At 41.6% G+C, this 24,731-nt stretch overlaps 10 non-coding genes across 10 annotated transcripts; 9 read left to right on the plus strand and 1 right to left on the minus strand.

Moving 5' to 3' along the window:
• Positions 1–9,416: 9,416 nt before the first annotated feature.
• Trnai-aau (transfer RNA isoleucine (anticodon AAU)) lies at positions 9,417–9,490 on the minus strand. Its single transcript has one exon. It is a non-coding gene; the product is annotated as a tRNA-Ile (tRNA).
• Positions 9,491–18,435: 8,945 nt separating this feature from the next.
• On the plus strand, positions 18,436–18,517 carry Trnal-uag (transfer RNA leucine (anticodon UAG)). Its single transcript has one exon. It is a non-coding gene; the product is annotated as a tRNA-Leu (tRNA).
• Positions 18,518–18,875: 358 nt separating this feature from the next.
• On the plus strand, positions 18,876–18,957 carry Trnal-uag (transfer RNA leucine (anticodon UAG)). Its single transcript has one exon. It is a non-coding gene; the product is annotated as a tRNA-Leu (tRNA).
• Positions 18,958–20,108: 1,151 nt separating this feature from the next.
• On the plus strand, positions 20,109–20,190 carry Trnal-uag (transfer RNA leucine (anticodon UAG)). Its single transcript has one exon. It is a non-coding gene; the product is annotated as a tRNA-Leu (tRNA).
• A 357-nt stretch (positions 20,191–20,547) lies between these two features.
• On the plus strand, positions 20,548–20,629 carry Trnal-uag (transfer RNA leucine (anticodon UAG)). Its single transcript has one exon. It is a non-coding gene; the product is annotated as a tRNA-Leu (tRNA).
• Positions 20,630–20,986: 357 nt separating this feature from the next.
• Positions 20,987–21,068, plus strand: Trnal-uag (transfer RNA leucine (anticodon UAG)). The gene has a single exon. It is a non-coding gene; the product is annotated as a tRNA-Leu (tRNA).
• Positions 21,069–22,657: 1,589 nt separating this feature from the next.
• Trnal-uag (transfer RNA leucine (anticodon UAG)) lies at positions 22,658–22,739 on the plus strand. The gene has a single exon. It is a non-coding gene; the product is annotated as a tRNA-Leu (tRNA).
• Positions 22,740–23,096: 357 nt separating this feature from the next.
• Trnal-uag (transfer RNA leucine (anticodon UAG)) lies at positions 23,097–23,178 on the plus strand. Its single transcript has one exon. It is a non-coding gene; the product is annotated as a tRNA-Leu (tRNA).
• A 711-nt stretch (positions 23,179–23,889) lies between these two features.
• Positions 23,890–23,971, plus strand: Trnal-uag (transfer RNA leucine (anticodon UAG)). The gene has a single exon. It is a non-coding gene; the product is annotated as a tRNA-Leu (tRNA).
• Positions 23,972–24,328: 357 nt separating this feature from the next.
• On the plus strand, positions 24,329–24,410 carry Trnal-uag (transfer RNA leucine (anticodon UAG)). Its single transcript has one exon. It is a non-coding gene; the product is annotated as a tRNA-Leu (tRNA).
• Positions 24,411–24,731: the final 321 nt, after the last annotated feature.

Here is a 24,731-nt window from a genome sequence, read left to right on the forward strand (position 1 = left end):
TTGATTGCTTTGATCATTGATCCATTGATATTCCTTTGCTGGACTGTTTTCCAGTTCACCTCCAAATGTAGTTAAACATTTAGTTAAATAGTTATCGATTCTACTTTCTGGGACATATGGTTGAAAATATGCATCATAAACGACGTTCATAATGCATTCATATCACAGCAAACATTTACAAATCTCGTGGTTTGAAACTCTTATACTATACATCTGGAAAAAAGTATTGCAACATCAAAATAATTAAAGGCTGGAATTTCTTTGATTTTGATAGTGACCTAGTTGTAGAAGAAAACTCGTACTTTTTCATCTCCTCCATCTGTTGCATCTCCCAAACACACCCATGCAAGAAGCATGCAGGAAAAAATGCACGTTTAAGTCATGCACCAAGAACCCTGTGAAAAGGGACTTTAAAAACCGAATTCAATGAGCATAACATTTCTGGGCACACGGGTAAAGAAAATGGGTCCTACACAATTGTCGACAGCATTGAGATGGCAGATAATTGGAATGAGGAACGCTGGTATGTCACTGCGCCAAACTGGTGTTCAAATTGGTCATCATCCATCAACCATCAGCCTCATTTTGGAAAAGCATCGGGAAACTAATGATGTGAAGGACGGAAGGCGTTCTGGCAGACCTGGATGCACTTTTTACAGGGAAGAGAGGGCCCTTATGAGGCATGTGCGGCGAAATCCTTTTGCGCGGAGTAATGTTTTAAAACGAGAATGGCTGCCCAATCGACGAATTTCCGACAGAACTGTCCGGAATCGACTGAAACCAGCAGGTCTTCGTGCTAGACGGCCTGTTAAACGTCCGCTGCTGACAGCTGCTCGCAAAGCTGATCGTCTGGGCTGGTGTAGGCACCGCAGGAACTGGAACTTGGCATCGTGGAGAAAGGTCCATTGGTCCGATGAGAGTAGGCTTTTACTCTTCATGACAGATGGCCGAACCCGTGTTTGGCGACGGAGAGGCACCGCATACACACAGAGGAACATTATGGAACAGGCGGTGGATCTTTGATGGTATGGTAATGTTTCTCCTACGATTGCAAACTGCCTCTGGTGACTGTAAGGGGAAACCTCAATGGCGTTAAGTATCAAAGAGACATCTTGCAACAGGTCGTTGTTCCACACTTTGACAACCATCCTCTCCGTACAAGGCCTGTTTTTTTATTGATGATAACGCAAGACCTCACAGATCTGCCCTGGTTCGCGATTATCTTCGTCAAGAAGCCATTTCAACATTACCCTGGCCTGCAGGAAGCCCTGACATGAATCCAATTGAGCATGTGTGGGACATTTTAGGGCGTAGGATTCAACAATGACAACCTCCAGTTCAAAATCTCGCACAGCTTGATGTGGCTCTCCATCAGGAATGGAACCAAATGCCTCAGAGGCAAATCCAACACCTTGTTCTGTCAGTGAGGAGGCGTGTTGCTGCAGTTGTTGCTGCTGACGGAGGTTACACCAGATATTGATATTCTTGTCTGATTTAAGGACTTCAACAGTAATTCTAGTGACATTAGTGTTCCATTAACTTCTGACCAATAGTACCTTACTGCTATGACCATAGTTATTCTGCAACCGGTTTTGTGTGTTTTGTTCGATTGTTTTAAAATGACAAGAATGGATTGAAAATATGAGAGAATACATGCAGTTTTGTTGTCATTTTATTGTCAATAGTCTATTTATCTCACGATGATGGGTTTTAGTCCATTTTTTTGCACAACCATATCATACAATTCGTATATGTCACAGCAGATTTCCAAAATCCTAGTGTTGCAATACTTTTTTCCAGATGTGTATGTAGTTATATCAGCATAGCATCAATGAGCATCGCTTATGAATTACATCCGTTTGATATTTTAATGTAAATCACCAAAGATGATAAGGCTGTAAGAAATAAGAAACGCGTTCCATGCCTGCCTTCTCATCCATGAGCAGTGCCCTCTACCGCCATAGAAGGAAGACCGTGACAGAAACTAAGACAGGAGTTCACCTTGAAGATTCTTAGACCCCGATATCTGATGGCCGTCTATTCCTTCTGATGGCGATGAGGTGGAGGATGGTGATGCTGGTGATGATATGATACTGTTGGACTGTCTCTCCTTCCAGAAGCAGTTCATTCAAGACATCTGCATCGAAGCCATGGACGACGCTCCCAACGTTCCAGTCAGCACACACTTGACATTTACAATTCACAGCATTTAATGATCTATCACGCTGAACAATAAACAAGAGTGAGTTTAGTTTTACGCCGAACTCAGCAATATTCCAGCTATATGGCGGCGGTCTGTAAATAATCGAGTCTGGACAATCCAGTGATCACAGAGCATCGATCGGCGCAATTGGGAACCAATGACGAGTGTCAAGCAAGTCAGCGAGCCTGACCAGTCGATCCCGTTAGTCGCCTCTTACGACAAACATGATCGCCCTTTATGGCCAGCACGGGCTGCTGAAGGCCTATACTGGACTTTCACGGGTCGCTTCGTTGTGTATTCCTATATTTTATATTGCATCTATTGCAATTGACAATTCACAAAGTTTGTACATTGACAAATTGCGCCATTCAATAAACAAGCAGCCGTTATCCTTTTAGGTTTTCATGTCTAATCGCCTACAACTCTATTCGCCTACGTATCCAATCGCCAACAAAAATACAGCTGACTCACTAGGATGAAGAAATGCACCCCACTCTTATATTGAAACCGCCTGACCAGGGCTGTAGTAATCTTGATTGAATGTTGTTATAAGAATATTTAGTGGAGCAGGAAGATAAGTATATCCAATATGAATTCCATTATTTATTTAAATAAGCACTGGCGAATGAACGTTCTTCTTTTAGTAGTGGTTATTTTTATGAATGGCCGAACAGTTCAAAATATAAGCAAGTTTTTTTTAAGTTTCAAGAAGTCATTTCCAAGAGATACATGTTAGTTTGACAATAACTGCAAAGAATAGTGCAAAGGCAATAACTTTACATTGTTTGTAGCTTTTTGTATCTCACTTTTGATCTTGTGACACTTCTTATATGCTCATAATGTGAATATTCTTCTAATGTTTAGAGGGTTGTTATTTGGTCCTCTTAAACTAAATACATGTAATACATTTTTTAATGTTCAATATGTCCTTCGCGCAATATCCCAAGCCATGAGGACAATTAGTCCACACTCCCTTTACAGAACTACACTCAAACAGTGGAAGAAATACAACCCCTTTTTCACAAAATGTGCATAATGGTGATTCTCTAATTCCAATCTTGAGGGTTCAAGTATGAGTTGTTAAAATATTCTGAGTAAACTTTATGGGAAATGTTTTAAATTTACACTCTCTGTAGATCTATCGGGCATTAAATGTATAGTTCCCTATCATTCTGGGGAAATCTTCTTTCTAATATTTTTTCCCATTAAGACATTAAATATCGTTTAATATCATTAAATAAAGTGAAGTTATACCACTGTATACCTCCTTTACTTCTTTCAAATAGAAGAGTCCAGTTTCAGATCATAGGGGTGGCGCTTGTTTGTCATTGCGTAATCTGTGGTCAATATGGCATGAAGTGTTGTGTTGAGAATGTAGGCGAACAGAGATGTAGCTGAATAGGAAACAACCCCCTTTAAGTTTTTTGCTGTTTTATGTATTCCCACATTGTTAATTGTATGCCACGAGACGCAAGGTATAAGATCTGCCTGAAAACATGTTCATTTCTGGCAGTCTGTGGAGGACCAATCTCTTGAAATTTGTATCATCGTGGAGATGTTCTGCTTACACTTTTTATTGCTTTGTCCTGTGTAAAATGATTCAATGGTACTGTATTTTCGTCAATGTCTACAATTAAATATTAGTGCTACAAAACTGTATTGAGTACTGTCTTGTAACTATCAACAGTAATACTACATCTCTACGAGGTGCTTAAAAATATTCAGCATTTATAAGGAACCTGTCATTTTGATTCATTCTTTATTCCCTGACATTGGACACACAGTTTTTTAGTTTTTTTGTTACGTGACGAAATGTTAAAAAGGGGCTGATGTAGATCTTTAAATAACGGCTTTAAAAAGGTAACGTATTTTTCATCTATAATTGTAATGTACAGAGTAGTATACCAATGTAGATCTTGTCGTCCGTCTAAAGTGCATTGTAGCACTGGTGTGACATGCTCGGACACAATGGTTGTTCCTTAAATTTTACTCAACATACAGTCACATAACGGAATGGTACAGAAATTGACTTCACGCATTTCACGGGGCCTCTGCTCCACAGACGCTAGTAATCAACCACTAGGCTGCTCCACAGACCCTTGTAATCAACCTCTAGACTGCTCCACAGTTCCTAGTAATGAACCACTAGGCTGCTCCACAGGCCCTAGAAATCAACCACTAGACTGCTCCACAGCCCCTAGAAATCAGCCACTAGGCTGCTCCACAGCCCCTTGTAATCAACCACTAGGCTGCTCCAGACCCTAGAGATCAACCACTAGGCTTATCCACAGACCCTAGAGATCAACCACTAGGCAGCTCTAGAGACCCTAGAAATCAACCACTAGGCTTCTCCACAGACCCTAGAAATCAATCACAAGGCTGCTCCACAGACCCTAGAAATCAATCACAAGGCTGCTCCACAGGCCCTAGAAATCAACCACTAGGCTGCCCCACAGACCCTAGAAATCAACCACTAGGCTGCTCCACAGACCCTGTTAATGAACCACTAGGCTGCTCCACTGCCCCTAGTAACCAACCATGGGGCTTCACCGCTTCCCTAGTAACTAACAGTTTTACATACTGTAGGTTCACTTCAATATCTTGAATGGATATTGTTGCCTTTGATTGGCACAGGGCTTTTATTAGAGTAATGTATACTTCACTGATTGAGTTTTTAACTTTAAACAGGTTTGTGCTCTGAGATATCGTTTGGCATGTAGATCTGCATATGTCAAAAATATATAAAAATGTTTTAACATGTAACTGAGACATGCCGTGTCGTGTTCTGTAAAGTGTCTTCCAAACTCATGAATCTTAATAAAACTATTCGCTTCTAGTAATATATATTTGTAACATTTGTGTACATTTTCTTGCGTGTCGTCTGTCAGTTCACTGCCAGCTGTCAGGGACCACATTTTTCAGACGCCCCTATTATCGGACAGACCAGAAACAATATTCACATTCGGGATTCGAATCCCCAATCCCGAATCCGTTTCTAACTGTATGTTGCGCAAGAATAACCACCTTATGTTACCCACTAATTAATGGGCTGCTCCAGGCTGTGTGACGTGGAAAAGTGGGCCAGCTAACCCGAGGCGGTTCAGACCCGCGAGCGCCAGCGAGCCTTTCCCACAGCGTTCTCGCCAAGCGAACCAAGTTGGCGACCATACATAATGTCATTCAAATAATAATAATAATAATAATAAAAAACCCGGGCCGAGTATAAATCTCGTTTAAAGAAAATCTGGAGTTCAGAGCTAAATGCTCGAAACAAAGTCAAAGCCACCAATACTTTTGCTGTGCCAGTCCTCTCCTACTCCTTTGGAGTAGTTGATTGGACAAAACAAGACATCCAGAGTCTTGACCGCCTGACCAGAAGAATCATGTCTGATAACAGAGCACACCACCCTCGCTCCTCTCTTAATCGTTTATATATGCCAATCAATTCGGGAGGTCGGGGTTTGATTAATGTGGAAGCTCTTCATGACAGAATTTTATTGTGTACTTTTGCACATATTTATTTGTTAGATGATCCTCTGGTGATGCACGTCAAGATTCATGATGAAAGCAAGGAATTCCACAGCTACTTTAAGCGTGCCAAGGTTGTTGGACACAATTTGAAATTTGAAGTTGATTTTGTTGATGGCGATGTACTGCTGGACGGTACAGTGATGGGAGTAAACCAGGTGAAGTCTTTCACCAAGTCTGCCCAGAGTCGGTCCTTTGTCGGGAAGCTGTCTGAGAAGCCATTGCATCGTGTGTATATGCAGTGTGTGGACCAGAACAGCAATCCAACCGACTCCTTCGCCTGGATGAAGTCGGCTGGTCTCAAATGTGAAACTGAGGGCTTCCTTTTTGCTGCTCAGGACCAGTCACTTCCCACTCGCAATCGCCAGAATGTGATTCTTAAAGAAAATATCAATATGAAATGTCGTCTTTGCAATCAATTTACAGAGACTGTCCAACACCTTGTCAGTGGATGCCCTTCCTTGGCACAAACAGCATATCTTAAAAGACATGATGGCATGGCTCGCTGCTTTTATTATCGTCTCCGCCATGCCTGTGGCTTTGACTCCGAGGTCCATCCATGGTACGACCCTGAGCATGTCCAGGGCGTCCTGGAAAATTCCAGCTACAAACTTCTCTGGAATAGGCCAATATACAGCCCGAGACGAATTCCAGCCAACAAACCTGATCTTGTCCTTTTTGATAAAACCAATGAAATTATTTATATCATTGAATTTTCAGTCCCTTTTGACAGCAATGTGATTGGCAAGATTCAGGAAAAGCATGATAAATATGCGGACCTCGCCTTTGAAATGTCTCGCTTGCATCCCAAGTACACTGTCGTCAGGCTCCCCATTGTTCTCGGTTCCCTTGGTTTGGTACCTCCTGATCTCTTGGCGCAGATGAGGAGAGTGCCCGGGTTCTCCACCGGGAGCACAGCCCTTCTGACAATCTGGGTAATGCAGAAGGCTGCAGTGTTGGGGAGCCTCCATATTCTCCGGAAGGTTCTTGGTGGGTTCGACTAGGCAGTGTTTCCTGGGAGAAGTCCCATTCGCTGTCTGGGCTGCGTGTAGAGGGGGCGAGGGCCCTGAGCTGATGATGAGCTTGACCAGCCTGACTGTGCCAGGATCACCCGAACCCTCTCTGCTGCATTTCAATTTTTAATCTGTAAAACATAAAAACCCTAAAACACAACAGATCAAATTAAGAATAAACAAACAAAACAACCCCCAAAATATGAAAAACCAAAACAAACAAACAAACACGCTAAACAATACAAAAAAAACAAAATAAAACCAACCAAACGAGCAAACAAACAAAAAGCAATTTCAAACAACAACAACAACAACAACAAAAAAAACCCCAAAAAACCACATCAACAAAAATATCTACATGTGTTGTTTTTGCAGATGAAACTTCCGGTAACGGAAAGCTCCCAAGTTTCGACCACATGGTGGAGCGAAAAGTTATGGACTGTACTGTTACTGAGTTTATAGCCAAACACATCTGCCGTGAGATGAAACCTTCAGGTATATATAGTTGCATGTTTCTAATTGATGTCGTAATGGTCACGCTTATAAAAATGTAGATCGGTTGCTGAAATATGTATAAATCTAACTGTCTTGTAACTTTTCGAGACCCGTGAAAGTCCAGGGCAGAATAGGTCTCTAGCAACCCATGTTTGCCATAGGAGGCGACTATGCTTGTCGCAGAGGCGACCGACGGGATCGGGTGGTCAGGCTCGCTGACTTGGTTGACAGATGTCATCGGTTTCCAATTGCGCAGATCGATGCTCATGTTGTTGATCACTGGATTGTCTGATCCAGACTCGATTATTTACAGACCGCCGCCATATAGCTGGAATATTGCTGAGTGCGGTGTATAACTAAACGCACTCAGCCATTAAATGACACTTAAGTATACACAGTTTTCATGTTAATAGTGAGTGTTTGAGTATGGATGTACGCCGGGCTTCACACATTGTACCCATGTGGGGAATCTAACATGGGTCTTCGGTGTGACGAGCGAATGCTTTAACCTCTGGGCTACCCCACCACCCGTTTCATAATAATAAAATGCCTTTGGTTGTATTACTTAAGAACTGACTGATACCTCCATCTGTCCTTCTATTTCACACAGGCTGGCAGTTTTTCTGGCCACAACGTAGAACATTAGACCGACAGTGTACAGTGTGGACAATATGATCCCACAACGCATATATATATGAGGGAGCAATGGAGGGGACAAGTTTAGGTTCATTTTATGAGTGCTTCAGTTATTTACTTCAAATTGATATTATCTGCAGTCTCTTTGATTTCATGTAAGACCGGTGGATTGCTCACTATCACAAAATCTAATAAATGCAATATCAATACATTTTGCACCGTCCCATGAAATCGACATGCCAACTCTGATGATTTGTCTCATAATTTTTGACACCCGAATAAATATAAGTTGTTGATCATTATTTTGTTGTCACTTTTCGCATTTTCTAAAGAGGATGGCCCACATGTTGGTAGGATAGCAATAATCAACATGCGTGTGTTGTGAAATTTCACTCGTGCAAAACACACACCTGGCAGTTCCACCAGCAAGTGGTAATCCCAAGAGATTGTGACACCAAAAGTTTGGGTTTTGTTGTAATTATTAGATTAGTGTTTGCGAGCAATTTGTGATAAACAATTCTGACTGTATCTGCTCTGACAGAACAAAAACGTAAGAAAAAACAACAATAAAAAAAGAATTTTCTGACAGTTTGCCAATTCATTTCCTTATAATAACGATTCCTATTTAAGTGACCAAGAAGGAGTAAAAAAGGAAGCGAAACTCGGTGTCCCAGCTTTTCTTCGTATGTTTTTGCTGTTTGTCCAATCATGGTGAGTTCATGTGATGTATGCTTGTGTCAGAGGTGCTATCTCGAATATCACACTTCACAAATGAATAACAGAGGAATGACGACACAGACTCAGGTGTAGTTTTATATCACAAATCATGGATAATAACAAGGGAGGCGTAATTGTTAATTTTGAGCAGATGGAAGGAGCAATATTGTTGAACGAATATAGACCTACATATGAATGCTGAATACTGAAATAGCTGTACACACCATTCGCTCAAATAGTTTATTTTGTTAATGTCTCGTCCCATTAGTTTTCGGGGCAGCTGGGTACCCAGCCATATGGTTGAAACGTTAGCTCGTCACGCAGATGACGTGAATATACCCTTGCAGGGCTAATGACGACACATGTAGTACATGTATATCGCTGGTCAGAGCCTAATGAGCATATTCCACAGTTCGTTATATGGTATTCGATCAGGTTCTAACCCATGAAGTCAAACGCTGGTGATGCAACAAAAACCTAAATATTTGCTTTCCTAATCCCTCTGATGATTTGGATAAAAATATAACGGAAGTATTTATCGACACTTTTAGAAACACATTTTCCCACAATATCATTCACATACTGACAATAGGAATACAAAGTAGAAAGGGTGAACGTGAACACCTATACATAGATCGGCCATGCAAAGGACGATATCCCTTCTCTGTGCTGGTCAACATACATCTCGAATCAGGATATTGTATTAACCCAGTAAGACATTCATACGCGTTTCAAATAAACTATTTAAAGACCACAACACCTGAAAGAGGCACCACAAGCAATTTCTGAGATATAATTTATTTGAAAAAAATATAAAACTTATGTGGCCAATATGGGGCTCGAACCCATGACATCCGCGTTATTAGCACGGCGCTCTAACCAACTGAGCTAATCGGCCAACTGAAGATAGGGTGAGGATTGCAGCATATTAAAGGTAACACCAACCATCACTGTCACATACCTTTAGACTGACAATAGTGGAAGAGATTATAATTTGTATAAATGCACACCTGTGCTGTCAACATCCAGTTTTTGTGAAGCTGTTTTGTAGTTCACTTTCTGCTGTAGATTTGCTAACGCCATCGTGTGGCTTGCGCCCATTGAATACATTGGTTATTTTTAGACCACAAAGTAAGTGCCTTTGTTCCCTCACGCCTTGTTTAGCGTATTATCTACGGGGCATCTGACCCACAAAACAATGGGACCAGGTCAGATCACAAACTGACAACTGGCGACAACAACAAAAAAATGCCATAGACTGTCACAAAACGCATGTGTCATCATTATCAACATTTGTGTGTCGCCGCTATTTCACTCTCGTTCTGAGACCGTGGCCCATATTTATCGCGTGGTACACCTTCTCATGTCGCGTGTAACTGTTATTTTGTGTGCACGGCGCAAGATACAGGTGCGCGGCTATCGTGTCCCTCGCATCGGACCCAGATTAAAGTATTTAAAGCTAAATATTTGAATCGTAATAGGATCCTAAAAGGCTAATACGTATTTTTATTGTTTGCATATCTGTGTTCTATTTCGTATTTTTAGCTGATAATATATACTATATTTGTAATTGTTTAATCTGAGCGTGCACTTCCCTTTTCTCTAAAATGTTATCAATAACCAAACGGCTATGAAATGTTTCCTGGGCACCTATTAGATTCAACAATACATTCTATTTGCTCTGCTGTCAGGCACCCATAGGTTTCCACAACAATCATCCATCCAAGTACCCGTTAATTAGTTTAAAGTCTTCAGACTGCATATGTGCACTTCGGTTCAAATCAAAAATACATATTCACATGTGGATGTGGAAACATTAATTTAGCATCAGAGGCTGAAAGATGTACAAAAACATTGCTTCTAATGAAACATATTTATTTTGTAAATCAAAAGGTGTTACGTTGTAGAAGATGAGTGGCATGTTAATTTTGTATTAATTGTTGTGATGTTTCCCTGATGTTTGAGACAAAATATATTGTGAAACAGCCTCAGACGATAAACAATTCTATACACATTATGCAGACTGCTAATGCAAATGTGATTCGGAATGTCCCTTTGTTTTATATTTTGAACAAATTACAATTAAGGACAGAACATATTCATAAATCAGTGTGTACCATTCGTGTGATATGTGATCGATCTGACAGTATTACGGGCCGTTGGCTTGTTGCTGAATGAACATGCATGTCTGTCTAAAATAAAGAAGTCATCCATAAAACAGCTTCCTGTACTAACGATACAATGATAATAGCCTCTCTTGCAGACAAATGTTGAAAGAAAAGAAACCTAAAACGTTACATACAATGTTCCATCACTGTAGCTGGGTACTGTCTATTGATGTTGATAAGCATGTCCGTTTGGCTTGCTACTACACGCGTACTTGTGCATTAAGCCCGCCACATGTAACCTATATACAGATTAACAACACAAACGCACATACGATGAGTTTACGCTTAGTGGTGTTGGAGTATCGATGTTGATTAGACTGGCACTGTGTCACTGATACTACTTGACAACGCCAATCCGAGGTGGTATTATCACATGTGGGCATAGGGTGGATTGCCTCCCTTAAATATACTACAGTCGATAAAACATACACATGCACACGACCTCTGAAAGAGAGTGAAACAGCGACGGCAAGTGTGCTCCTTTCGTAAGGCGCGTGTCGAAATACTGGGCATCTATCTATAAACGAGGGACAGCGCTTGAAACCAGTTACAAGTGACACCTTAGACTGATTTGTTTGCCTAAGGGCGCATTCTCCTCCCCACAGTATGCGCAGTCTCACGAATCGAATCGGTCGAGAGAGTGTGTGTAGGGTTGAGTTCATTTTATGAGTGCTTCGCTTATTTTACGTCACAGTGATATCATCTATCCCCATACGTGTGTATTGCTTAAAACCAATACAGCCAGGATCTTCACGGATCTTGAGTAGTGCTTACCCTAATATTATACCAGTGATGCCTGTGTCAACAGAACAGTAGGCGCATGACGACTGACGACAAATAGGCACAGAGAACATGGATGAAAACAGTTGTTGAATTGTGTGCAGTTTACAGCTTGGTCTGCTTGACCTGAGCCATACTCTTCAAGTTCCCATCGGTTCCCAGTTGTGCAGATCGATACTCATGTTGTTGGTCACTGGATTCTCTGGTCCAGACTCGATTATTTGCAGCCACCATATAACTGGAATATTGCTGAGTGCAGCGTAAAACTAAATTAAGTCACTCACTGTTGAGCCTATGGCGTTGTATTTAGTCACAATAGATAATGACACAATGCGAATTTCCACCCGATGTCTTTCCACAGTAACTTCATGGTTGATTACAATGACTCTGTAGGAGGAAAATTCGTGTCATTATTTTGTGGATTTCGTCACGTATGCACTACTGTACACTGCTGGACGTATTACTCTGTATATAAACTAATGCTCCAATGAAAGAAACACAGCAAAATATTACATAAAACCTGACACAAATAAAAAGATGAGTGACTAATCAATACAATGCTATATCACACAGGTACAGACCCGTCCTTTCCGGGAACAACAGCAAAACAAGTTAACCTCATAATCGATGCAAACGACTTTCCTAATGTAACTAATATATGTATATAATATGTTTGGATGAAGAGCCGTCATAATACTTCTAATCATGTTTGGAAATGAATGACTAACTATATATTTGTATATATGTTAGGCTAAGAGCCATCATGCTATTCATGCATAAGCATGTATGATGTTCTAAATATGTTGCTGGCTGAAGACCCATTATAACCAATGAGATGAAATATATTCATACAGATTGATATGTTCATCATATTATAAAACTTGGGATGAGATATATTCATACAGAGTGATATATTCATCACTACTGCATATGCCTTGGAGGCTGAAAAGCCATTATAATACAGTTACTTTGAAACTTGTTTTGTGGCTGTTGAATAGCCATTATAATGCTATGTCAGAGAGGAATACATATTACACACACTTCATTTACTCATTACTATTGTTGATGATAGCATATTGCCCTGTTTGAACGACATTATCAGAATAAATCGTTAGGTAAGGTATATTCCTACACTTGTAAAGTACCATATATCTAAGGTGAACATAGTCTGCTGTAGACCCTCCAGTACAGGTTGTTGTTGCATACGTTGAAGGAACACGGTTCCAGAGTTTTCTTCAGGGAAGTTTATCTCTGGTTTTACCTGTCGGGCTTCAACAACGGACTGTAAGGTTATGATAAACACGTATAATACATTGTCTGCGTCAAAGAATTGTCAGTGCGATTATGAATGGATTGTGACATGAAAATAAACTCGGTCGTGCATACTAAGCAGTGTGTCCCAATGTTGATCATGGATGTGTTTTGTTGTTATTGAGTGTAGCGGTGTTATGTAGGAGAACGAATTATCTAAACCTCAAAACCAATGCAAAACGACCTTCCTAATGTAACACGAAATGCATACGCTTACTGACGGTATGAAACAGCCTAAGTGACCCCTGAGTTGCACAGCAGTTAGAAGAACACTTAAAAGTCTGCCACCTTTATGTCAATTCGAAAGAGGGAGAGAGCTGCCGGAATATGGTTCAACAAGGATCAAACCACATAGTCATTGCCAAGACCTTCAGCTGCACCCGGGCAACTGTCATTAGGCTTATGCAATAACTAAGACAAACAGTCAATACGTCATACAGACCTAGGAGTGGCCGACGTGTGACAACACCCACAGATGATCACCACAATCGGTTAATTCATCTGAGAAATCGTTTTGTAACGGTGACTCTAGAACTCGGTGCAAGTCGACATACACTGTACCGGCGACAAAGGGATCATAGGATTCGAGCCAACCGAAGACTGCATCTGATTCTTTAAACCCGATGTCGTGGAATTACATGGGCCATGCAAGTTCAACGTTGCCGGTAAAACACGCTGTATGCTTTCTTTTGAGCACTAGTTCCTGTCACATTTATTCGGGATTTATAATATATGCATTAAAGTGTCAGGTTTTCATGTTCTCAGAAAATTCCTCGACGCCTTGGAAGTACTTCTACAAACATCTGAGACTGACCACGTGGGAAAAACGAGGGAACATCCGGGTCAGTTGTTATCTGAGAGACTGATGTGTGGAGGACAGCTGAGTTCACATTAGGACTGTTCTTATTCTGGTTTTCTCCCTGAGATCACCGATTCAGCAAACCCATGATGGACATTCTGTTATTAATCAGTCGGTTAGCAGTATGTAAGTAAGTGAGTGAGTTAGGTTTTCTACCCCGTGTGCACTGTGGCAACCGGACAACTGCCCCTCACTTTATAACAAAACACATATAATAAAAGTAATAGCCTTACATTTGTACAAACATTTAATATGTATAGCATTATGAAATACACCGAAACATATCAATCCTCATATTTACGTAGATACCCTTTTCAGAAAGTTCATAAATATCACTTCACTTCAAAGGACAGGTCTTGGGAGATGGTTCTTAAAACATTCCAAATGTCTTTAGACTTATAGTTATATACTTTTACTTTGCAGTTGTCTAGGGGCAGATAGCCAGGGTGCAGTTGTCTAGGGGCAGTTAGCCAGGGTGCAGTTGTCTAGGGGCAGATAGCCAGGGTGCAGTTGTCTAGGGGCAGTTAGCCAGGGGGCAGTTGTCTAGGGGCAGATAGCCAGGGTGCAGTTGTCTAGGGGCAGTTAGCCAGGGGGCAGTTGTCTAGGGGCAGATAGCATATACATTCTAAATAGTGTTACATAGTAGATACAAATTATAGCCCTTAAACAAAGACTCTTGCTTCAGTGGTTAATGGTGATTACCTGGCTGCTATCTCTCACCTAGCCATAGTGCTAATTACCTGGCTCGCATCTCTCACCTAGCCATAGTGCTAATTACCCGGCTCGCATCTCTCACCTTGCCATAGTGCTAATTAGCTGGCTGCTATCTCACCTAGCCATAGTGTTAATTACCTGGCTCGTATCTCTGGCTCGCACCTCTCACCTAGCCATAGTGCTAATTACCCGGCTCGCATCTCTCACCTTGCCATAGTGCTAATTACCTGGCTGTTATCTCTCACCTAGCCATAGTGTTAATTACCTGGCTCGTATCCCTGGCTGTTATCTCTCACCTAGCCATAGTGCTAATTACCTGGCTCGTATCTCTCACCTTGCCATTGTGCATTGTTGTTTTAACAAGACCTTGGTTAGACTCTGGCTAAGTGAGAGTGAACCGAACAGTGAGCCTGACACCGGGTTTCACGCCGCTTTTAGCAGTAATAAGATAAATGCTCCTGACATTTCCGACAGACACAAGCACAGAAGGTAGCTGGAGGAAAGCATGATACTCCTGTAGTCAAACACTCGTGTCCCTGACTGGCGTGTTAAACTGGTAACATTCAGACTGTCTTGATATCTGCGAGGTGGTATATCTCACAGTCCCTGAACCACGTAACTGTCTCTCCCACCTTGTCCGCCGTGAAGTTCATAATGAAGCAAGTCTAGATTTTTCCAGGTTCTGAATCTCCAATCTCACTTTTCATTTTCAATTTACAGGGAGTGTTTCTTTAACAATTATATAGTGAGAGATTAAGCGTGAGTTTGTCAGCGATTCAGTGACCATTGTTCGATAAGCCTCTCACTGTTAGTAGGCGATGTGACTTTTAAGACATATTTTTAAGGCACACACACACAAGGAAAAAAAGAAGAAAAACCCCAAAACAAACAAAAACGAAACAACAACGATGACAACCAAACCCAAAACAATATATGCAATCAGCGAAAGTCACTGCTGCCAGCAAAAAATGGTGAATCTACAGATGGTGATGTCATTAAATATTCCTCTGTTAGAGTGCAATTAGGACTGTATCATATACTGTCATACAAAAGAAATCGCACATCCGGTGCTTTGGGATTATTTCCTGAAAAACAACCTTAATACCAATCACGTCTTTCGTTTTTGGAAAAAGTAGCGAAACACTAAGAGTGTAGTTTCGAGTGCGGTTTTAGTTTTACGTCGCTTCTAGCAATATCACAGCAAGAACACGACGGGGGACACCAGAGATGGGATTCACACATTGTATCCATTGGGAAACCGAACCCGGGTCTTCAGAGTGACGAGCCAACGCTTCAACCAATAGGCTACTCCACTTTGCCGGCATTATTTAAAAGACGCTAGTATTCACTATTCATGTAAAAATGTGAACAATCATCTAAATATATGCAATAAAACATTGGCATAGAGTTAACCACCAGTCAATTCGAAGGCATGGGTTCGAAAGACACCGCTGCCATATTATCTTTTGTACTTAAATACTTTGGAAAACAACATGTCTATGATGTCGGTGTATATGAAACTCACTTCTGTGATAAAGGGAAGCAGGTACTTCAAGTTTGAAGCAGGACTCATGCTGCTTTCCAAAGATAGGAATCCTCTTCTCAGTATGGTATGTGCAGTCGTTTCCACTAATGAGAAAGTGTGAACAAGACACTCCAACCAAAGGGCTACATTCACCTAAGTAGCTGCACATGAACTGAATGGAAGTCTCATGTGGTATGGAAGAAGAAACCACATACACTCTTAAAGACGTCATTTTAGGAGTAGTGTGATCATTAGGACACTTGTTTCATAACAGCCTTTGTGTATGGGTATCGTGTGCCCGAGTGGTCTAAGGCGCTGGTTTTAGGCACCAGTCTCTTCGGAGGCGTGGGTTCCACTCCCGCCGCTGCCATATCATTTTCTTTTGTACTTAAATACTTTGGAAAACAACATGTCTATGATGTATGTGGATATGAAACTCACTTTTGTGATAAAGGGAAGCAGGTACTTCAAGTTTGAAGAAGGACCCATGCTGCTTTCCAAAGATAGGAATCCTCTTCTCAGTATGGTATGTGCAGTCGTTTCCACTAATGAGAAAGCGTGAACAAGACACTCCAACCAAAGGGCTTACATCCACCTAAGTAACAGGACATGAACTGAATGGGCGTCCCAAGTGGTATGGAAAAAGAAACCACATACACTCTTAAAGACGTGATTTTAGGAGTAGTGTGATTATTAGGACACTTGTTTCATAACAGACTTTGTGTATGGGTAGCGTGGGCGAGTGGTCTAAGGGGCTGGTTTTAGGCACCAGTCTCTTCGGAGGCGTGGGTTCGAATCCCACCGCTGCCATATCATTTTCTTTTGTACTTAAATACTTTGGAAAACAACATGTCTATGATGTCTGTGCATATGAAACTCACTTTTGTGGTAAAGGGAAGCAGGTACTTCAAGTTTGAAACAGGAGTCATGCTGCTTTCCAAAGATAGGAATCCTCTTCTCAGTATGGTATGTGCAGTCGTTTCCACTAATGAGAAAGTGTGAACAGGACACTCCAACCAAAGGGCTTACATCCACCTAAGTAACTGGACATGAAATGAATGGACGTCACATGTGGTATGGAAGAAGAAACCACATACACTCTTAAAGACGTCATTTTAGGAGTAGTTTGATTATTAGGACACTTGTTTCATAACAGCCTTTGTGTATGGGTAGCGTGGGCGAGTGGTCTAAGGCGCTGGTTTTAGGCACCAGTCTCTTCGGAGGCGTGGGTTCGAATCCCACCGCTGCCATATCATTTTCTTTTGTACTTAAATACTTTGGAAAACAACATGTCTATGATGTATGTGAATATGAAACTCACTTTTGTGATAGAGGGAAGCAGGTACTTCACGTTTGAAGCAGGACTCATGCTTCTGTCCAAAGATAGGAATCCTCTTCTCAGTATGGTATGTGGAGTCGTTTCCACTAATGAGAAAGTGTGAACAAGACACTCCAACCAAAGGGCTACATCCACCTAAATAGTTGTACATGAACTGAATGGAAGTCTCATGTGGTATGGAAGAAGAAACCACATACACTCTTAAAGACGTGATTTTAGGAGTAGTGTGATTATTAGGACACTTGTTTCATAACAGACTTTGTGTATGGGTAGCGTGGGCGAGTGGTCTAAGGGGCTGGTTTTAGGCACCAGTCTCTTCGGAGGCGTGGGTTCGAATCCCACCGCTGCCATATCATTTTCTTTTGTACTTAAATACTTTGGAAAACAACATGTCTATGATGTCTGTGCATATGAAACTCACTTTTGTGGTAAAGGGAAGCAGGTACTTCAAGTTTGAAGAAGGACCCATGCTGCTTTCCAAAGATAGGAATCCTCTTCTCAGTATGGTATGTGCAGTCGTTTCCACTAATGAGAAAGTGTGAACAGGACACTCCAACCAAAGGGCTTACATCCACCTAAGTAACTGGACATGAAATGAATGGACGTCACATGTGGTATGGAAGAAGAAACCACATACACTCTTAAAGACGTCATTTTAGGAGTAGTTTGATTATTAGGACACTTGTTTCAGGACAGCCTTTGTGTATGGGTAGCGTGGGCGAGTGGTCTAAGGCGCTGGTTTTAGGCACCAGTCTCTTCGGAGGCGTGGGTTCGAATCCCACCGCTGCCATATCATTTTCTTTTGTACTTAAATACTTTGGAAAACAACATGTCTATGATGTATGTGAATATGAAACTCACTTTTGTGATAAAGGGAAGCAGGTACTTCACGTTTGAAGCAGGACTCATGCTTCTGTCCAAAGATAGGAATCCTCTTCTCAGTATGGTATGTGGAGTCGTTTCCACTAATGAGAAAGTGTGAACAAGACACTCCAACCAAAGGGCTACATCCACCTAAATAGTTGTACATGAACTGAATGGAAGTCTCATGTGGTATGGAAGAAGAAACCACATACACTCTTAAAGACGTGATTTTAGGAGTAGTGTGATTATTAGGACACTTGTTTCATAACAGCCTTTGTGTATGGGTAGCGTGGCCGAGTGGTCTAAGGCGCTGGTTTTAGGCACCAGTCTCTTCGGAGGCGTGGGTTCGAATCCCACCGCTGCCATATCATTTTCTTTTGTACTTAAATACTTTAGAAAACAACATGTCTATGATGTATGTGGATATGAAACTCACTTTTGTGATAAAAGGAAGCAGGTACTTCAAGTTTGAAGAAGGACCCATGCTGCTTTCCAAAGATAGGAATCCTCTTCTCAGTATGGTATGTGCAGTCGTTTCCACTAATGAGAAAGCGTGAACAAGACACTCCAACCAAAGGGCTTACATCCACCTAAGTAACAGGACATGAACTGAATGGGCGTCCCAAGTGGTATGGAAAAAGAAACCACATACACTCTTAAAGACGTGATTTTAGGAGTAGTGTGATTATTAGGACACTTGTTTCGTAACAGACTTTGTGTATGGGTAGCGTGGCCGAGTGGTCTAAGGCGCTGGTTTTAGGCACCAGTCTCTTCGGAGGCGTGGGTTCGAATCCCACCGCTGCCTTATCGTTTTCTTTTGTACTTAAATACTTTGGAAAACAACATGTCTATGATGTCTGTGCATATGAAACTCACTTTTGTGATAAAGGGAAGTAGGTACTTCAAGTTTGAAGCAGGACTCATGCTGCTTTCTAAAGATAGGAATCCTCTTCTCAGTATGATATGTGCAGTCGTTTCCACTAATGAGAAGGTGTAAACAAGACACTCCAACCAAAGGGCTACATCCACCTAAATAGCTGTACATGAACTGAATGGAAGTCTTATGTGGTATGGAAGAAGAAACCACATACACTCTGAAAGACGTGATTTTAGGAGTGGTGTGATTATTAGGACACTTGTTTCATAACAACTATTGTTTATGGGTAGCGTGGCCGAGTGGTCTAAGGGGCTGGTTTTAGGCACCAGTCTCTTCGGAGGCGTGGGTTCGAATCCCACCGCTGCCATATCATTTTCTTTTGTACTTAAATACTTTGGAAAACAACATGTCTATGATGTATGTGGATATGAAGCTCACTTTTGTGATAAAAGGAAGCAGGTACTTCAATTTTGAACAAGACACTCCAACCAAAGGGCTACATCCACCTAAATAGCTGTACATGAACTGAATGGAAGTCTCATGTCGTATGGAAGAAGAAACCACATACACTCTTAAAGACGTCATTTTAGGAGTAGTTTGATTATTAGGACACTTGTTTCATAATAGCCCTTGTGTATTAGTAGCGTGGCCGAGAGGTCTAAGGGGCTGGTTTTAGGCACCAGTCTCTTCGGAGGCGTGGGTTCGAATCCCACCGCTGCCATAGCATTTTTTTTTGTACTTAAATACTTTGGAAAACAACATGTCTTTGATGTCTGTGCGTATGAAACTCACTTTTGTGATAAAGGGAAGCAGGTACTTCAAGTTTGAAACAGGAGTCATGCTGCTTTCGAAAGATAGGAATCCTCTTCTCAGTATGGTATGTGCAGTCGTTTCCACTAATGAGAAAGTGTGAACAGGACACTCCAACCAAAGGGCTTACATCCACCTAAGTAACTGGACATGAAATGAATGGACGTCACATGTGGTATGGAAGAAGAAACCACATACACTCTTAAAGACGTCATTTTAGGAGTAGTTTGATTATTAGGACACTTGTTTCAGGACAGCCTTTGTGTATGGGTAGCGTGGCCGAGTGGTCTAAGGCGCTGGTTTTAGGCACCAGTCTCTTCGGAGGCGTGGGTTCGAATCCCACCGCTGCCATATCATTTTCTTTTGTACTTAAATACTTTGGAAAACAACATGTCTATGATGTATGTGAATATGAAACTCACTTTTGTGATAAAGGGAAGCAGGTACTTCACGTTTGAAGCAGGACTCATGCTTCTGTCCAAAGATAGGAATCCTCTTCTCAGTATGGTATGTGCAGTCGTTTCCACTAATGAGAAAGTGTGAACAAGACACTCCAACCAAAGGGCTACATCCACTTAAATAGTTGTACATGAACTGAATGGAAGTCTCATGTGGTATGGAAGAAGAAACCACATACACTCTTAAAGACGTGATTTTAGGAGTAGTGTGATTATTAGGACACTTGTTTCATAACAGCCTTTGTGTATGGGTAGCGTGGCCGAGTGGTCTAAGGCGCTGGTTTTAGGCACCAGTCTCTTCGGAGGCGTGGGTTCGAATCCCACCGCTGCCATATCATTTTCTTTTGTACTTAAATACTTTAGAAAACAACATGTCTATGATGTATGTGGATATGAAACTCACTTTTGTGATAAAGGGAAGCAGGTACTTGAAGTTTGAAGCAGGACTCATGCTGCTTTCCAAAGATAGTAATCCTCTTCTCAGTATGGTATGTGCAGTCGTTTCCACTAATGAGAAAGTGTGAACAAGACACTCCAACCAAAGGGCTACATCCACCTAAATAGTTGTACATGAACTGAATGGAAGTCTCATGTGGTATGGAAGAAGAAACCACATACACTCTTAAAGACGTCATTTTAGGAGTAGTGTGATTATTAGGACACTTGTTTCATAACAGCCTTTATGTATGGGTAGCGTGGCCGAGTGGTCTAAGGCGCTGGTTTTAGGCACCAGTCTCTTCGGAGGCGTGGGTTCGAATCCCACCGCTGCCATAGCATTTTTTTTTGTACTTAAATACTTTGGAAAACAACATGTCTTTGATGTCTGTGCGTATGAAACTCACTTTTGTGATAAAGGGAAGCAGGTACTTCAAGTTTGAAACAGGACTCATGCTGCTTTCCAAAGATCGTAATCCTCTTCTCAGTATGGTATGTGCAGTCGTTTCCACTAATGAGAAAGTGTGAACAAGACACTCCAACCAAAGGGCCACATCCACTAAAATAGTTTTACATGAACTGAATGGAAGCCTCATGTTGTATGGAAGAAGAAACCACATACACTCTTAAAGACGTCATTTTAGGAGTAGTGTGATTATTAGGACACTTGTTTCAGGACAGCCTTTGTGTATGGGTAGCGTGGCCGAGTGGTCTAAGTCGCTGGTTTTAGGCACCAGTCTCTTCGGAGGCGTGGGTTCGAATCCCACCGCTGCCATAGCATTTTCTTTTGTACTTAAATACTTTGGACAACAACATGTCTATGATGTCTGTGGATATGAAACTCACTTTTGTGATAAAGGGAAGCAGGTACTTCAAGTTTGAAGCAGGACTCATGCTGCTTTCTAAAGATAGGAATCCTCTTCTCAGTATGGTATGTGCAGTCGTTTCCACTAATGAGAAGGTGTAAACAAGACACTCCAACCAAAGGGCTACATCCACCTAAATAGCTGTACATGAACTGAATGGAAGTCTCATGTGGTATGGAAGAAGAAACCACATACACTCTTAAAGACGTCATTTTAGGAGTAGTGTGATTATTAGGACACTTGTTTCAGGACAGCCTTTGTGTATGGGTAGCGTGGCCGAGTGGTCTATGTCGCTGGTTTTAGGCACCAGTCTCTTCGGAGGCGTGGGTTCGAATCCCACCGCTGGCATAGCATTTTCTTTTGTACTTAAATACTTTGGAAAACAACATGTCTATGATGTATGTGGATATGAAGCTCACTTTTGTGATAAAAGGAAGCAGGTACTTCAATTTTGAACAAGACACTCCAACCAAAGGGCTACATCCACCTAAATAGCTGTACATGAACTGAGTGGAAGTCTCATGTCGTATTAAAGAAGAAACCACATACACTCTTAAAGACGTCATTTTAGGAGTAGTGTGATTATTAGGACACTTGTTTCAGGTCAGCCTTTGTGTATGGGTAGCGTGGCCGAGTGGTCTATGTCGCTGGTTTTAGGCACCAGTCTCTTCGGAGGCGTGGGTTCGAATCCCACCGCTGCCATAGCATTTTCTTTTGTACTTAAATACTTTGGACAACAACATGTCTATGATGTATGTGGATATGAAGCTCACTTTTGTGATAAAGGGAAGCATGTACTTTAAGTTTGAAGAAGGACTCATGCTGCTTTCCAAAGATCGTAATCCTCTTCTCAGTATGGTATGTGCAGTCGTTTCCACTAATGAGAAAGTGTGAACAAGACACTCCAACCAAAGGGCCACATCCACTAAAATAGTTTTACATGAACTTAATGGAAGCCTCATGTTGTATGGAAGAAGAAACCACATACACTCTTAAAGACGTCATTTTAGGAGTAGTGTGATTATTAGGACACTTGTTTCATAACAGCCTTTGTGTATGGGTAGCGTGGCCGAGTGGTCTAAGGCGCTGGTTTTAGGCACCAGTCTCTTCGGAGGCGTGGGTTCGAATCCCACCGCTGCCATAGCATTTTCTTTTGTTCTTAAATACTTTGGAAAACAACATGTCTATGATGTATGTGCATATGAACCTCACTTTTGTGATAAAGGGAAGCAGGTACTTGAAGTTTGAAGCAGGACTCATGCTGCTTTCGAAAGATAGTAATCCTCTTCTCAGTATGGTATGTGCAGTCGTTTCCACTAATGAGAAAGTGTGAACAAGACACTCCAACCAAAGGGCTACATCCACCTAAATAGTTGTACATGAACTGAATGGAAGTCTCATGTGGTATGGAAGAAGAAACCACATACACTCTTAAAGACGTCATTTTAGGAGTGGTGTGATTATTAGGACACTTGTTTCATAACAGCCTTTGTGTATGGGTAGCGTGGCCGAGTGGTCTAAGGCGCTGGTTTTAGGCACCAGTCTCTTCGGAGGCGTGGGTTCGAATCCCACCGCTGCCATAGCATTTTCTTTTGTACTTAAATACTTTGGAAAACAACATGTCTATGATGTATGTGGATATGAAGCTCACTTTTGTGATAAAAGGAAGCAGGTACTTCAATTTTGAACAAGACACTGCAACCAAAGGGCTACATCCACCTAAATAGCTGTACATGAACTGAGTGGAAGTCTCATGTCGTATGGAAGAAGAAACCACATACACTCTTAAAGACGTCATTTTAGGAGTAGTTTGATTATTAGGACACTTGTTTCATAATAGCCCTTTTGTATCTGTAGCGTGGCCGAGTGGTCTAAGTCGCTGGTTTTAGGCACCAGTCTCTTCGGAGGTGTGGGTTCGAATCCCACCGCTGCCATATCATTTTCTTTTGTACTTAAATACTTTGGACAACAACATGTCTATGATGTATGTGCATATGAAACTCACTTTTGTGATAAAGGGAAGCAGGTACTTGAAGTTTGAAGCAGGACTCATGCTGCTTTCCAAAGATCGTAATCCTCTTCTCAGTATGGTATGTGCAGTCGTTTCCACTAATGAGAAACTGTGAACAAGACACTCCAACCAAAGGGCTACATCCACCTAAATAGTTGTACATGAACTGAATGGAAGTCTCATGTGGTATGGAAGAAGAAACCACATACACTCTTAAAGACGTCATTTTAGGAGTAGTGTGATTATTAGGACACTTGTTTCATAACAGCCTTTGTGTATGGGTAGCGTGGCCGAGTGGTCTAAGGCGCTGGTTTTAGGCACCAGTCTCTTCGGAGGCGTGGGTTCGAATCCCACCGCTGCCATAGCATTTTCTTTTGTTCTTAAATACTTTGGAAAACAACATGTCTATGATGTATGTGCATATGAACCTCACTTTTGTGATAAAGGGAAGCAGGTACTTGAAGTTTGAAGCAGGACTCATGCTGCTTTCGAAAGATAGTAATCCTCTTCTCAGTATGGTATGTGCAGTCGTTTCCACTAATGAGAAAGTGTGAACAAGACACTCCAACCAAAGGGCTACATCCACCTAAATAGTTGTACATGAACTGAATGGAAGTCTCATGTGGTATGGAAGAAGAAACCACATACACTCTTAAAGACGTCATTTTAGGAGTGGTGTGATTATTAGGACACTTGTTTCATAACAGCCTTTGTGTATGGGTAGCGTGGCCGAGTGGTCTAAGGCGCTGGTTTTAGGCACCAGTCTCTTCGGAGGCGTGGGTTCGAATCCCACCGCTGCCATAGCATTTTCTTTTGTACTTAAATACTTTGGAAAACAACATGTCTATGATGTATGTGGATATGAAGCTCACTTTTGTGATAAAAGGAAGCAGGTACTTCAATTTTGAACAAGACACTGCAACCAAAGGGCTACATCCACCTAAATAGCTGTACATGAACTGAGTGGAAGTCTCATGTCGTATGGAAGAAGAAACCACATACACTCTTAAAGACGTCATTTTAGGAGTAGTTTGATTATTAGGACACTTGTTTCATAATAGCCCTTTTGTATCTGTAGCGTGGCCGAGTGGTCTAAGTCGCTGGTTTTAGGCACCAGTCTCT

This window comes from Haliotis asinina, chromosome 1, assembly GCF_037392515.1.
Source record: "Haliotis asinina isolate JCU_RB_2024 chromosome 1, JCU_Hal_asi_v2, whole genome shotgun sequence".
In the NCBI taxonomy this organism is placed as follows: domain Eukaryota; kingdom Metazoa; phylum Mollusca; class Gastropoda; order Lepetellida; family Haliotidae; genus Haliotis; species Haliotis asinina.